Raw genomic sequence first — 19,297 nt, 5'->3', positions numbered from 1 at the left:
GGCAACAGTGAGACTTTTGAGCACTTTGTAACAGAACTTAAGCTGTTAGTCAAAGACTGTGGCTATCCAAACAGTGATGAAATCGCATTGTGTTTGCTACTAACTCCCCCCGTGTGCGCGAGAAGCTGCTCAGCCAGGGTGCAGAGCTCACCCTAGAAAAGGCAATTGAAATCGCCCGCTCGCATGAGTTAGCACAGATGCAACTGAAGGAAATGGTTGGAGGCAGAGAGCACAGCCATGAAGCAGTTCATACAATAAATAAAAGATCAGAAGCAAGACGCCAAAATGCTCTTCAGCCAGATAAACAAAGGGAGCACAACACAGCAAACAAAAGGTGCAGCAAATGTGGAGGCTCGCATAGCCCAAAAGACACAAGTCCAGCAAAAGGAAAACCATGCCTGAAATGCAAAAAATTCGACCATTTTGCCAAAGTCTGCAAGTCAAAACCTCCACTAGAGACAAGACCATACAGAAAATCTGTACACACAGTCAGAGAAGATTGTACAGAGGACCCTGAAATACTGTACATAGATGGCCTCATAACTGAACACACAGATGAGAGCAACGCACAAGCTTTTGCAGAACTGGAGGTTGGTTCTTCACAACAAAAGATACAATTCAAAATAGACACTGGAGCACAGATTAATGCACTCCCAGAAAGCATGTTTAACACACTGTTTAAAGACACTGTCTTAAAACCAGCCACACATAAACTAAGCTCTTATGGAGGAGACATGCTGAACACAAAAGGCATCTGCCAGCTGAAATGTAAATACAAAGGCAGATCAGTGATGCTACAGTTTTATGTTGTCAGCACAAAAGCCCCACCCATCTTAGGACTGAGAGCTAGTTTGGACATGGACCTTATTAAACTAGTACTGGGGATGCATGAGAAAAAACAGGAAATAGACTACAACCCACAAAGCATAATGAAGGAATATGCAGATGTCTTCCAGGGCATTGGAGAGTTTCCAGGAGAGTGTAATCTCCACATAGACCCCAACGCTACACCTGTAGTTTACCCCCCACGCAGAGTTCCCATCGCACTGCGGAGCCGCCTGAAGGATGAGCTTGAGATGGAGAAGATGGAGAAAAACAACATAATCTGCAAGGTAACAGAGCCCACAGACTGGGTCAATGGACTTGTTGTTGTTGGAAAAAACCCATAAGAACAAGCTAAGAGTGTGCCTTGACCCTAGAGACCTCAACAAAACCATCCAAAGACCTCACTACCCCCTGCCAACGCTGGAGGATGTCACCACAAAGCTGGCTGGAGCACAGTATTTTAGTGTTCTAGATGCGCGATCAGGCTTCTGGGCCATAAAACTGAGCACTGATTCATCACTCCTAACAACATTCAACACGCCTTTCGGCAGATACAGATTCCTCAGGCTGCCGTTCAGGATAAGTTCAGCTCAGGATGAGTTTCAGAGACGTGTTGATGAGACATATGAAGGTCTTGATGGAGTAGCTGCCATTGCTGATGATATCTTGGTCTTTGGGAAAAGTAAACAAGAGCATGATAACAACCTGAGAGCAATGCTGCAATGCACAAGGGAGAGAGGTGTAAAATTAAACCCTGACAAATGTCGTGTTTGTGCTCCAGAGGTTAGCTACTTTGGACACAAGCTCTCCAGAGAAGGCATCCGACCTGACCTACTAAAGGTAAAGGCAATCCAAGATATGCAGCCACCACAGAACAAAGCAGAGCTGGAAACCATACTGGGAATGATAAACTACCTCGCCACTCTCAGAGGTAAATGCATCACTGCAACAGCTGTTAAAACATGATGCCGCGTTTATATGGGACAGCAACCATGACGGAGTATTCCAGCAGCTGAAAGAGCTCATAACACAACACCCAGTGCTGACATACTCTGACCCACAAAATGAACTCAGGCTTCAAGTAGACGCTTCAAAAAGTGGCTTGGGAGCATGACAAACCTATCGCCTATGCATCCAAGTCGCTTAACAGCACAGAAGTCAACTACGCACAAATAGAAAAGGAACTGTATGCTGCACTGTTCGGCTGCAAGCGTTTCCATGAGTACGGCCGCAGGGTGGTTGTGGAGTCAGACCACAAACCGCTGGAGGCAATACTACGGAAACCACTGGCTGCAGCACCACCACGCCTACAAAGGATGATACTGCAGCTGCAGAAATATAACATCTGCATCACCCATCGTCCCGGAAAGGACATACCAGTTGCTGACACGCTGTCACGCAAATCCATCGAATACCATGGAATAATCATGGAACATTACGAGACAGAGATGTTTTAAAGCTAAATGCTAAGCCGGAACTACACTCCAGACATGGCTGCTGCACTGTGTCACTCCGCCCAGTGGTTCACTCAAGAAATAGTTCCAAGTATTTGCTTCATGTGTTGTAATGTTACATAATTATACATGATTATTTCACAGTGTGGTGAATGTGCAGGTCACAACTTGTCCACGAGAGCGTTTTGGAGTTGTTGGATTGTGTATTTGATGAGTTTGATGAGGGAAAGCAAAAATTCCGTCTGCTAGCATAGGTTAGCTGTGCAGCTGGTTTGACGGTCCCTCCAGATCTAGAAACAGCTTGCACCGACAACTAAAGGAAACAAACCTATTAGTAAGACTATAGATGAAGCATGATGAAGCATCCCTTTAACCTTGCGAAGAAGATGGATACACCCATTTCCTTGTTTCTCACTGGTGAATCCATCTTACAAAGCTCCCATCTGAACCACTTGGGTCTGGTTAGAAAGTGACAGGACCAATCAGTGGTAAGGGGCAATACCTTCAGTCGCGGCGAAGTCGTGACGTATGCAAGCAGCAACAAGAGGCCGGTGCAATTATGGCAGAAGAGATTAGTGTGGATGCTGCTAAAGCGCCAGTTTTATCAGAACTTGACAACATTTCTTCATTAAAAGAAGAACGAACAACAGCACTGAGTTGTTTTCTTTTTCAAAAACCACAAAAGTCGTGTACTGACATGTCTGTAGTCACCATGGTTACCCTTATCCAGTTCTCTGCAGAGTTTACTCCTCGGTAGCGGCTACGTCACGTGTTCGTTGCTCTGATTGGCCCATAAAGATGTGACAGAACGTTTATCCAATCACACTCTGAGTTTTTCTTTTAAAGGCTCCACCCTTTCCCAAACGCCGTCTGTGAGAGGTTTACTAGATGGGTGTGTGAAACAGATCTATCTGGGCTGTCAGGTTAATAAAGAGTAGACCTGACTAAAATATGACTAAAACTAAAAACTGATGTCAAACTGAGCTCTGGCGGGTCCAGACTTGACCTGAGACATGTCTGTCCTGGTGTTCCTCAGCTGCAGCTCAGTCTTTCAGTTTGACTTCATCCACCTTTTTTCTGAGTAATATTTCTGTAAAGTTTGTTTGATTTTTGTCCAAAATGCTGAAGAACTTCCCCCTACGCCCAGACAGATAAATCTCCACTCAGGGGAAGGAATGTTATCTGAACCCCTGAACCAGAGAAGGCCAGAGAGGAGGAGGAGGAGCTGCACCACCGTCCTGCTTCGTCTACAGAGACCACAGACTTTTCATAAGAAGTTGGCTGCAGAGATGTGAAAAGGGAATGGACTTGATAGAAGTAAGGAAAAATCAAAAGGGTGGAACAGAGAAAAATAGGTCAGCCACTTCGTATTCCCCAAGAAGCCAAAATAAAAGCCCCTCTGTCTCCCCGCTCCCCATCACCCTCTCTGTCCCACTAATCAAAGCCAGATGTGTGTGCATTCAGCCTCCTCCTCTTCCTCCCTTACTCTGCGTCTTCGTTCCCTCTGTGTGGACTTGCTCCTCAGAATCAGAGCCTCTCTGTTCTCCCCCTGGCTCCTCCTCCTCCTCCACTCCCCACTGCTCTCTGGCAGAGCAGGAAATACTGCAGGCTCCAGGCCCTGGAGGAGCACGTTTCTTCTAACCACTACCAGATGGAGGGATGAAGGAGGGAGGAAGGGGAGGAGTGGGGGATGAAGGCTGGTAAAACTGAGATGGTTGTGGAGATATTAATCAGTGAGAATGTTGGTGTTGTTTCTCTAACAGACAGTAAAAGCTCCAGCTTTATGAACTCCTCCATGTTAACAGACAGGAAAAGGTCAGTGATGTGAACCAGATGGACTGTGCTGTGCTTTCATTGACAGTCTGAGCAGCTCTGGTAGCTACACACGTTTGGGAGTAATAGCAGTAGGGCAGCCATGGAGGCAGGCTAAGTCCTGGACGTCCTCATTGGTCTGGCCAGTGGTAACGCCGTGGCTGTGTCCGAAATCACTCCCTGTTCACTACAGAGTGAACTATAGAGTGATACGCCATTTTGTAGTAGAGCCTGAATTCTGAGTGAGCATTGTTATTCACTCATTCACTTTCCACAACACATTTTGAAAAGTAGTGCACAACCAATGCTCACTAGCCCTGCAATATTTCCCCTGCTCTCAAACATGAAAGGAGCACAGGAACACATTTAAACGTTATTTCATACTTCTTGTGTGTTTTAACCAAATCTGTAAGAAAATGTAAAGGATTTAAAACGGAGTGACTCGGAGGATAACAAGACATGAGACCATAATATTTATGCAAAAATAAGTCACATTACAAAAATAAGTTACATTAAAAAAAGTTACATTACAAAAACAAGTAACATTACACACAGAAATGTAGACAATTTTACCACTAAAATCAAAAGCTTTTTAACTATAAGTATTTTATAAGTTTGGAGTCAGATGTCAGTGAAATTCTACCGTTAAATTTGATTCTCAGCCGTCCACTATATAGCCCACTATATAGTCCACTATATAGTCCACTATATAATCCACTATATAGTCCACTATATAGCCCCCTATATAGCCTACTATATAATCCACTATATAGCCCCCTATATAGCCCACTATATAGTCCACTATATAGTCCACTATATAATCCACTATATAGTCCACTATATAGCCCCCTATATAGCCCACTATATAGTCCACTATATAGCCCCCTATATAGCCCACTATATAGCCCACTATATATTCCACTATATAGTCCACTATATAGTCCACTATATAATCCACTATATAGTCCACTATATAGCCCCCTATATAGCCCACTATATAGTCCACTATATAGCCCACTATATAGCCCACTATATAGTCCACTATATAGCCCACTATATAGCCCACTATATAGTCCACTATATAGCCCATTATATAGCCCACTATATAGCCCACTATATAGCCCACTATATAGCCCACTATATAGCCCACTACATAGTCCACTATATAGCCCACGACATAGTCCACTATATAGCCCACTATAGCCCACTATATAGTCCACTATATAGTCCACTATATAGCCCACTATATAGTCCACTATATAGTCCACTATATAGCCCACTATATAGCCCACTATATAGCCCACTATATAGTCCACTATATAGCCCACTATATAGCCCACTATATAGTCCACTATATAGCACACTATATAGTCCACTATATAGTCCACTATATAGCCCACTAAATAGCCCACTACATAGTCCACTATATAGCCCATTATATAGTCCACTATATAGCCCACTATATAGCCCACTATGTAGCCCACTATATAGCCCACTATATAGCCCACTATATAGTCCACTATATAGCCCACTATATAGTCCACTATATAGCCCACTATATAGCCTACTACATAGTCCACTATATAGCCCATTATATAGTCCACTATATAGCCCACTATATAGCCCACTATATAGCCCACTACATAGCCCACTATATAGTCCACTATATAGCCCACTATATAGCCCCCTATATAGTCCACTATATAGCCCACTATATAGTCCACTATATAATCCACTATATAGTCCACTATATAGCCCCCTATATAGTCCACTATATAGTCCACTATATAGCCCCCTATATAGCCCACTATATAGCCCACTATATATTCCACTATATAGTCCACTATATAGTCCACTATATAATCCACTATATAGTCCACTATATAGCCCCCTATATAGCCCACTATATAGTCCACTATATAGCCCACTATATAGCCCACTATATAGTCCACTATATAGCCCACTATATAGCCCACTATATAGTCCACTATATAGCCCATTATATAGCCCACTATATAGCCCACTATATAGCCCACTATATAGCCCACTACATAGTCCACTATATAGTCCACTCGATAGCCCACTATATAGTCCACTATATAGTCCACTATATAGCCCACTATATAGTCCACTATATAGTCCACTATATAGCCCACTATATAGCCCACTATATAGCCCACTATATAGTCCACTATATAGTCCACTATATAGCCCCCTATATAGCCCACTATATAGTCCACTATATAGCCCCCTATATAGCCCACTATATAGCCCACTATATATTCCACTATATAGTCCACTATATAGTCCACTATATAATCCACTATATAGTCCACTATATAGCCCCCTATATAGCCCACTATATAGTCCACTATATAGCCCACTATATAGCCCACTATATAGTCCACTATATAGCCCACTATATAGCCCACTATATAGTCCACTATATAGCCCATTATATAGCCCACTATATAGCCCACTATATAGCCCACTATATAGCCCACTATATAGCCCACTACATAGTCCACTATATAGCCCACGACATAGTCCACTATATAGCCCACTATAGCCCACTATATAGTCCACTATATAGTCCACTATATAGCCCACTATATAGTCCACTATATAGTCCACTATATAGCCCACTATATAGCCCACTATATAGCCCACTATATAGTCCACTATATAGCCCACTATATAGTCAACTATATAGCCCACTATATAGCCCACTATATAGTCCACTATATAGCACACTATATAGTCCACTATATAGTCCACTATATAGCCCACTAAATAGCCCACTACATAGTCCACTATATAGCCCATTATATAGTCCACTATATAGCCCACTATATAGCCCACTATGTAGCCCACTATATAGCCCACTATATAGCCCACTATATAGTCCACTATATAGCCCACTATATAGTCCACTATATAGCCCACTATATAGCCTACTACATAGTCCACTATATAGCCCATTATATAGTCCACTATATAGCCCACTATATAGCCCACTATATAGCCCACTACATAGCCCACTATATAGTCCACTATATAGCCCACTATATAGCCCCCTATATAGTCCACTATATAGCCCACTATATAGTCCACTATATAATCCACTATATAGTCCACTATATAGCCCCCTATATAGTCCACTATATAGTCCACTATATAGCCCCCTATATAGCCCACTATATAGCCCACTATATATTCCACTATATAGTCCACTATATAGTCCACTATATAATCCACTATATAGTCCACTATATAGCCCCCTATATAGCCCACTATATAGTCCACTATATAGCCCACTATATAGCCCACTATATAGTCCACTATATAGCCCACTATATAGCCCACTATATAGTCCACTATATAGCCCATTATATAGCCCACTATATAGCCCACTATATAGCCCACTATATAGCCCACTACATAGTCCACTATATAGCCCACGACATAGTCCACTATATAGCCCACTATAGCCCACTATATAGTCCACTATATAGTCCACTATATAGCCCACTATATAGTCCACTATATAGTCCACTATATAGCCCACTATATAGCCCACTATATAGCCCACTATATAGTCCACTATATAGCCCACTATATAGTCAACTATATAGCCCACTATATAGCCCACTATATAGTCCACTATATAGCCCACTATATAGTCCACTATATAGTCCACTATATAGCCCACTAAATAGCCCACTACATAGTCCACTATATAGCCCATTATATAGTCCACTATATAGCCCACTATATAGCCCACTATGTAGCCCACTATATAGCCCACTATATAGCCCACTATATAGTCCACTATATAGCCCACTATATAGTCCACTATATAGCCCACTATATAGCCTACTACATAGTCCACTATATAGCCCATTATATAGTCCACTATATAGCCCACTATATAGCCCACTATATAGCCCACTACATAGTCCACTATATAGTCCACTATATAGCCCACTATATAGCCCACTATATAGTCCACTATATAGCCCACTATATAGCCCACGACATAGTCCACTATTTAGCCCACTATATAGCCCACTATATAGCCCACTATAGCCCACTATATAGTCCACTATATAGTCCACTATATAGTCCACTATATAGCCCACTATATAGCCCACTATATAGTCCACTATATAGCCCATATATAGCCCACTTTATAGCCCACTATATAGCCCACTATATAGTCCACTATAGAGCCCACTATATAGTCCACTATATAGCCCACTATATAGTCAACTATATAGCCCACTATATAGCCCACTATATAGTCCACTATATAGCACACTATATAGTCCACTATATAGTCCCTATATAGCCCACTAAATAGCCCACTACATAGTCCACTATATAGCCCATTATGTAGTCCACTATATAGCCCACTATGTAGCCCACTATATAGCCCACTATATAGCCCACTATGTAGTCCACTATATAGCCCACTATATAGTCCACTATATAGCCCACTATATAGCCTACTACATAGTCCACTATATAGCCCATTATATAGTCCACTATATAGCCCACTATATAGCCCACTATATAGCCCACTACATAGTCCACTATATAGTCCACTATATAGCCCACTATATAGCCCACTATATAGTCCACTATATAGCCCACTATATAGCCCACGACATAGTCCACTATATAGCCCACTATATAGCCCACTATATAGCCCACTATAGCCCACTATATAGTCCACTATATAGTCCACTATATAGTCCACTATATAGCCCACTATATAGCCCACTATATAGTCCACTATATAGCCCATATATAGCCCACTTTATAGTCCACTATATAGCACACTATATAGTCCACTATATAGTCCACTATATAGCCCACTAAATAGCCCACTACATAGTCCACTATATAGCCCATTATATAGTCCACTATATAGCCCACTATATAGCCCACTATGTAGCCCACTATATAGCCCACTATATAGTCCACTATATAGCCCACTATATAGTCCACTATATAGCCCACTATATAGTCTACTACATAGTCCACTATATAGCCCATTATATAGTCCACTATATAGCCCACTATATAGCCCACTATATAGCCCACTACATAGCCCACTATATAGTCCACTATATAGCCCACTATATAGCCCCCTATATAGTCCACTATATAGCCCACTATATAGTCCACTATATAATCCACTATATAGTCCACTATATAGCCCCCTATATAGCCCACTATATAGTCCACTATATAGCCCCCTATATAGCCCACTATATAGCCCACTATATATTCCACTATATAGTCCACCATATAGTCCACTATATAATCCACTATATAGTCCACTATATAGCCCACGACATAGTCCACTATATAGCCCACTATAGCCCACTATATAGTCCACTATATAGTCCACTATATAGCCCACTATATAGTCCACTATATAGTCCACTATATAGCCCACTATATAACCCACTATATAGCCCACTATATAGTCCACTATATAGCCCACTATATAGTCAACTATATAGCCCACTATATAGCCGACTATATAGTCCACTATATAGCACACTATATAGTCCACTATATAGTCCACTATATAGCCCACTAAATAGCCCACTACATAGTCCACTATATAGCCCATTATATAGTCCACTATATAGCCCACTATATAGCCCACTATGTAGCCCACTATATAGCCCACTATATAGCCCACTATATAGTCCACTATATAGCCCACTATATAGTCCACTATATAGCCCACTATATAGCCTACTACATAGTCCACTATATAGCCCATTATATAGTCCACTATATAGCCCACTATATAGCCCACTATATAGCCCACTACATAGTCCACTATATAGTCCACTATATAGCCCACTATATAGCCCACTATATAGTCCACTATATAGCCCACTATATAGCCCACGACATAGTCCACTATATAGCCCACTATATAGCCCACTATATAGCCCACTATAGCCCACTATATAGTCCACTATATAGTCCACTATATAGTCCACTATATAGCCCACTATATAGCCCACTATATAGTCCACTATATAGCCCATATATAGCCCACTTTATAGCCCACTATATAGCCCACTATATAGTCCACTATAGAGCCCACTATATAGTCCACTATATAGCCCACTATATAGTCAACTATATAGCCCACTATATAGCCCACTATATAGTCCACTATATAGCACACTATATAGTCCACTATATAGTCCATATATAGCCCAATAAATAGCCCACTACATAGTCCACTATATAGCCCATTATATAGTCCACTATATAGCCCACTATGTAGCCCACTATATAGCCCACTATATAGCCCACTATGTAGTCCACTATATAGCCCACTATATAGTCCACTATATAGCCCACTATATAGCCTACTACATAGTCCACTATATAGCCCATTATATAGTCCACTATATAGCCCACTATATAGCCCACTATATAGCCCACTACATAGTCCACTATATAGTCCACTATATAGCCCACTATATAGCCCACTATATAGTCCACTATATAGCCCACTATATAGCCCACGACATAGTCCACTATATAGCCCACTATATAGCCCACTATATAGCCCACTATAGCCCACTAGATAGTCCACTATATAGTCCACTATATAGTCCACTATATAGCCCACTATATAGCCCACTATATAGTCCACTATATAGCCCATATATAGCCCACTTTATAGCCCACTATATAGCCCACTATATAGTCCACTATAGAGCCCACTATATAGTCCACTATATAGCCCACTATATAGTCCACTATAGAGCCCACTATATAGTCCACTATATAGCCCACTATATAGTCAACTATAGAGCCCACTATATAGTCCACTATATAGCCCACTATATAGCCCACTATATAGCCCCCTTTATAACCCACTATATAGTCCACTATATAGCCCACTATATAGTCCACTATATAGCCCACTATAGAGCCCACTATATTGCCCCCTATATAGCCCACTATATAGCCCACTATATAGTCCACTGTAGTCCACTATAGTCCACTATATAGCCCACTATATAGCCCACTATGTAGCCCACTATATAGCCCACTATATAGCCCATTATGTAGTCCACTATATAGCCCACTATATAGCCCACTATGTAGCCCACTATATAGCCCACTATATAGCCCACTATATAGTCCACTATATAGCCCACTATATAGCCCACTATATAGTCCACTATATAGCCCACCATATAGCCCACTACATAGTCCACTATATAGCCCATTATATAGTCCACTATATAGCCCACTATATAGCCCACTATATAGCCCACTACATAGTCCACTATATAGTCCACTATATAGCCCCCTATATAGCCCACTATATAGTCCACTATATAGCCCACTATATAGCCCACGACATAGTCCACTATATAGCCCACTATATAGCCCACTATATAGCCCACCATAGCCCACTATATAGTCCACTATATAGTCCACTATATAGCCCACTATATAGCCCACTATATAGCCCATTATATAGTCCACTATATAGCCCACTATATAGCCCACTATATAGCCCACTATATAGTCCACTATATAGCCCACTATATAGCCCACTATATAGTCCACTATATAGCCCATACATAGCCCACTTTATAGCCCACTATATAGCCCACTATATAGCCCACTTTATAGCCCACTATATAGTCCACTATATAGCCCACTATATAGCCCATTATATAGCCCACTATATAGTCCACTATATAGTCCACTATATAGCCCACTATATAGCCCACTTTATAGCCCACTATATAGCCCACTATATAGCCCACTTTATAGCCCACTATATAGCCCACTATATAGCCCACTATATAGTCCACTATATAGCCCATATATAGCCCACTTTATAGCCCACTATATAGCCCACTATATAGCCCACTTTATAGCCCACTATATAGTCCACTATATAGTCCACTATATAGCACACTATATAGTCCACTATATAGTCCACTATATAGCCCACTATATAGCCCACTATTCAGTCCACTATATAGCCCACTATATAGCCCACTACATAGTCCACTATATAGTCCACTATATAGCCCACTATAGAGCCCACTATATAGTCCACTATAGAGCCCACTATATAGTCCACTATATAGCCCAGTATATAGTCCACTATATAGCCCACTATATAGTCCACTATAGAGCCCACTATATAGTCCACTATAGAGCCCACTATATAGCCCACTATATAGTCCACTATAGAGCCCACTATATAGTCCACTATATAGCCCACTATATAGCCCACTATAGATCCCACTATATAGGCCACTATATACCCCCCTTTATAGCCCACTATATAGTCCACTATATAGCCCACTATATAGCCCACTATATAGTCCACTATATAGCCCATATATAGCCCACTTTATAGCCCACTATATAGCCCACTATATAGCCCACTTTATAGCCCACTATATAGTCCACTATATAGTCCACTATATAGCACACTATATAGTCCACTATATAGTCCACTATATAGCCCACTATATAGCCCACTATTCAGTCCACTATATAGCCCACTATATAGCCCACTACATAGTCCACTATATAGTCCACTATATAGCCCACTATAGAGCCCACTATATAGTCCACTATAGAGCCCACTATATAGTCCACTATATAGCCCAGTATATAGTCCACTATATAGCCCACTATATAGTCCACTATAGAGCCCACTATATAGTCCACTATAGAGCCCACTATATAGCCCACTATATAGTCCACTATAGAGCCCACTATATAGTCCACTATATAGCCCACTATATAGCCCACTATAGATCCCACTATATAGGCCACTATATACCCCCCTTTATAGCCCACTATATAGTCCACTATATAGCCCACTATATAGTCCACTATATAGCCCACTATAGAGCCCACTATATAGTCCACTCTATAGCCCACTATATAGCCCACTATATAGCCCACTATATAGTCCACTATAGAGCCCACTATATAGTCCACTATATAGCCCACTATATAGTCCACTATATAGCCCACTATATAGTCCACTATAGAGCCCACTATATAGTCCACTATATAGCCCACTATATAGTCCACTATAGAGCCCACTATATAGTCCACTATATAGCCCACTATATAGTCCACTATAGAGCCCACTATATAGTCCACTATATAGCCCACTATATAGCCCACTATATAGCCCACTATATAGTCCACTATAGAGCCCACTATATAGTCCACTATATAGCCCAGTATATAGTCCACTATATAGCCCACTATATAGTCCACTATAGAGCCCACTATATAGTCCACTATAGAGCCCACTATATAGCCCACTATATAGTCCACTATAGAGCCCACTATATAGTCCACTATATAGCCCACTATATAGCCCACTATAGATCCCACTATATAGGCCACTATATACCCCCCTTTATAGCCCACTATATAGTCCACTATATAGCCCACTATATAGCCCACTATATAGTCCACTATATAGCCCATATATAGCCCACTTTATAGCCCACTATATAGCCCACTATATAGCCCACTTTATAGCCCACTATATAGTCCACTATATAGTCCACTATATAGCACACTATATAGTCCACTATATAGTCCACTATATAGCCCACTATATAGCCCACTATTCAGTCCACTATATAGCCCACTATATAGCCCACTACATAGTCCACTATATAGTCCACTATATAGCCCACTATAGAGCCCACTATATAGTCCACTATAGAGCCCACTATATAGTCCACTATATAGCCCAGTATATAGTCCACTATATAGCCCACTATATAGTCCACTATAGAGCCCACTATATAGTCCACTATAGAGCCCACTATATAGCCCACTATATAGTCCACTATAGAGCCCACTATATAGTCCACTATATAGCCCACTATATAGCCCACTATAGATCCCACTATATAGGCCACTATATACCCCCCTTTATAGCCCACTCACTATACAGTCCACTATAGAGCCCACTATATAGCCCACTATATAGTCCACTATAGAGCCCACTATATAGTCCACTATATAGCCCACTATATAGCCCACTATAGATCCCACTATATAGGCCACTATATACCCCCCTTTATAGCCCACTATATAGTCCACTATATAGCCCACTATATAGTCCACTATATAGCCCACTATATAGCCCACTATATAGTCCACTCTATAGCCCACTATATAGCCCACTATATAGCCCACTATATAGTCCACTATAGAGCCCACTATATAGTCCACTATATAGCCCACTATATAGTCCACTATATAGCCCACTATATAGTCCACTATAGAGCCCACTATATAGTCCACTATATAGCCCACTATATAGTCCACTATAGAGCCCACTATATAGTCCACTATATAGCCCACTATATAGTCCACTATAGAGCCCACTATATAGTCCACTATATAGCCCACTATATAGTCCACTATATAGCCCACTATATAGTCCACTATAGAGCCCACTATATAGTCCACTATATAGCCCAGTATATAGTCCACTATATAGCCCACTATATAGTCCACTATAGAGCCCACTATATAGTCCACTATAGAGCCCACTATATAGCCCACTATATAGTCCACTATAGAGCCCACTATATAGTCCACTATATAGCCCACTATATAGCCCACTATAGATCCCACTATATAGGCCACTATATAGCCCCCTTTATAGCCCACTATATAGTCCACTATATAGCCCACTATATAGTCCACTATATAGCCCACTATAGAGCCCACTATATTGCCCCCTATATAGCCCACTATATAGCCCACTATATAGCCCACTATATAGTCCACTATAGAGCCCACTATATAGTTCACTATATAGCCCACTATATAGTCCACTATATAGTCCACTATATAGCCCACTATATAGTCCACTATATAGTCCACTATATAGCCCACTATATAGTCCACTATAGAGCCCACTATATAGTCCACTATATAGCCCACTATATAGTCCACTATAGAGCCCACTATATAGTCCACTATATAGCCCACTATATAGTCCACTATAGAGCCCACTATATAGTCCACTATATAGCCCAGTATATAGTCCACTATATAGCCCACTATATAGTCCACTATAGAGCCCACTATATAGTCCACTATAGAGCCCACTATATAGCCCACTATATAGTCCACTATAGAGCCCACTATATAGTCCACTATATAGCCCACTATATAGCCCACTATAGATCCCACTATATAGGCCACTATATAGCCCCCTATATAGCCCACTATATAGTCCACTATATAGCCCACTATATAGTCCACTATATAGCCCACTATAGAGCCCACTATATTGCCCCCTATATAGCCCACTATAGCCCACTATATAGTCCACTATATAGTCCACTATATAGTCCACTATATAGCCCACTATATAGCCCACTATATAGTCCACTATATAGCCCATATATAGCCCACTTTATAGCCCACTATATAGCCCACTATATAGTCCACTATAGAGCCCACTATATAGTCCACTATATAGCCCACTATATAGTCAACTATAGAGCCCACTATATAGTCCACTATAAAGCCCACTATATAGCCCACTATATAGCCCCCTTTATAACCCACTATATAGTCCACTATATAGCCCACTATATAGTCCACTATATAGCCCACTATAGAGCCCACTATATTGCCCCCTATATAGCCCACTATATAGCCCACTATATAGTCCACTGTAGTCCACTATAGTCCACTATATAGCCCACTATATAGCCCACTATGTAGCCCACTATATAGCCCACTATATAGCCCATTATGTAGTCCACTATATAGCCCACTATATAGCCCACTATGTAGCCCACTATATAGCCCACTATATAGCCCACTATATAGTCCACTATATAGCCCACTATATAGCCCACTATATAGTCCACTATATAGCCCACCATATAGCCCACTACATAGTCCACTATATAGCCCATTATATAGTCCACTATATAGCCCACTATATAGCCCACTATATAGCCCACTACATAGTCCACTATATAGTCCACTATATAGCCCCCTATATAGCCCACTATATAGTCCACTATATAGCCCACTATATAGCCCACGACATAGTCCACTATATAGCCCCCTATATAGCCCACTATATAGTCCACTATATAGCCCCCTATATAGCCCACTATATAGCCCACTATATATTCCACTATATAGTCCACCATATAGTCCACTATATAATCCACTATATAGTCCACTATATAGCCCACGACATAGTCCACTATATAGCCCACTATAGCCCACTATATAGTCCACTATATAGTCCACTATATAGCCCACTATATAGTCCACTATATAGTCCACTATATAGCCCACTATATAGCCCACTATATAGCCCACTATATAGTCCACTATATAGCCCACTATATAGTCAACTATATAGCCCACTATATAGCCGACTATATAGTCCACTATATAGCACACTATATAGTCCACTATATAGTCCACTATATAGCCCACTAAATAGCCCACTACATAGTCCACTATATAGCCCATTATATAGTCCACTATATAGCCCACTATATAGCCCACTATGTAGCCCACTATATAGCCCACTATATAGCCCACTATATAGTCCACTATATAGCCCACTATATAGTCCACTATATAGCCCACTATATAGCCTACTACATAGTCCACTATATAGCCCATTATATAGTCCACTATATAGCCCACTATATAGCCCACTATATAGCCCACTACATAGTCCACTATATAGTCCACTATATAGCCCACTATATAGCCCACTATATAGTCCACTATATAGCCCACTATATAGCCCACTACATAGTCCACTATATAGCCCACTATATAGCCCACTATATAGCCCACTATAGCCCACTATATAGTCCACTATATAGTCCACTATATAGTCCACTATATAGCCCACTATATAGCCCACTATATAGTCCACTATATAGCCCATATATAGCCCACTTTATAGCCCACTATATAGCCCACTATATAGTCCACTATAGAGCCCACTATATAGTCCACTATATAGCCCACTATATAGTCAACTATATAGCCCACTATATAGCCCACTATATAGTCCACTATATAGCACACTATATAGTCCACTATATAGTCCCTATATAGCCCAATAAATAGCCCACTACATAGTCCACTATATAGCCCATTATATAGTCCACTATATAGCCCACTATGTAGCCCACTATATAGCCCACTATATAGCCCACTATGTAGTCCACTATATAGCCCACTATATAGTCCACTATATAGCCCACTATATAGCCTACTACATAGTCCACTATATAGCCCATTATATAGTCCACTATATAGCCCACTATATAGCCCACTATATAGCCCACTACATAGTCCACTATATAGTCCACTATATAGCCCACTATATAGCCCACTATATAGTCCACTATATAGCCCACTATATAGCCCACGACATAGTCCACTATATAGCCCACTATATAGCCCACTATATAGCCCACTATAGCCCACTAGATAGTCCACTATATAGTCCACTATATAGTCCACTATATAGCCCACTATATAGCCCACTATATAGTCCACTATATAGCCCATATATAGCCCACTTTATAGCCCACTATATAGCCCACTATATAGTCCACTATAGAGCCCACTATATAGTCCACTATATAGCCCACTATATAGTCCACTATAGAGCCCACTATATAGTCCACTATATAGCCCACTATATAGTCAACTATAGAGCCCACTATATAGTCCACTATATAGCCCACTATATAGCCCACTATATAGCCCCCTTTATAACCCACTATATAGTCCACTATATAGCCCACTATATAGTCCACTATATAGCCCACTATAGAGCCCACTATATTGCCCCCTATATAGCCCACTATATAGCCCACTATATAGTCCACTGTAGTCCACTATAGTCCACTATATAGCCACTATATAGCCCCCTATTTAGCCCACTATATAGCCAACTATATAGCCCATTATTTAGTCCACTATATAGCCCACTATATAGCCCACTATGTAGCCCACTATATAGCCCACTATATAGCCCACTATATAGTCCACTATATAGCCCACTATATAGCCCACTATATAGTCCACTATATAGCCCACTATATAGCCCACGACATAGTCCACTATATAGCCCACTATATAGCCCACTATATAGCCCACAATATCCCACTATATAGTCCACAATATAGTCCACTATATATCCCACAATATAGACCACTATATAGCCCATAATATATTACACTATATAGCCAACTATATAGCCCACTATATAACCCACTATATAGCCCACTACATAGCCCACTTTATAGCCCAATATATAGTCCACTATATAGCCCACTATATAGCCCACTATATAGCCCATTATATAGTCCACTATATAGCCCACTATATAGCCCACTATATAGCCCACTATATAGTCCACTATATAGCCCACTATATAGCCCACTATATAGTCCACTATATAGCCCATACATAGCCCACTTTATAGCCCACTATATAGCCCACTATATAGCCCACTTTATAGCCCACTATATAGTCCACTATATAGCCCACTATATAGCCCATTATATAGCCCACTATATAGTCCACTATATAGTCCACTATATAGCCCACTATATAGCCCACTTTATAGCCCACTATATAGCCCACTATATAGCCCACTTTATAGCCCACTATATAGCCCACTATATAGCCCACTATATAGTCCACTATATAGCCCATATATAGCCCACTTTATAGCCCACTATATAGCCCACTATATAGCCCACTTTATAGCCCACTATATAGTCCACTATATAGTCCACTATATAGCACACTATATAGTCCACTATATAGTCCACTATATAGCCCACTATATAGCCCACTATATAGCCCACTATATAGCCCACTATATAGCCCACTATATAGTCCACTATATAGTCCACTATATAGCCCACTATAGAGCCCACTATATAGTCCACTATAGAGCCCACTATATAGTCCACTATATAGCCCAGTATATAGTCCACTATATAGCCCACTATATAGTCCACTATAGAGCCCACTATATAGTCCACTATAGAGCCCACTATATAGCCCACTATATAGTCCACTATAGAGCCCACTATATAGTCCACTATATAGCCCACTATATAGCC

Source organism: Cheilinus undulatus, linkage group 12, assembly GCF_018320785.1.
Source record: "Cheilinus undulatus linkage group 12, ASM1832078v1, whole genome shotgun sequence".
In the NCBI taxonomy this organism is placed as follows: domain Eukaryota; kingdom Metazoa; phylum Chordata; class Actinopteri; order Labriformes; family Labridae; genus Cheilinus; species Cheilinus undulatus.
The sequence above is the reverse complement of the archived record's forward strand: the minus strand, read 5'-3'. Positions refer to the sequence as shown.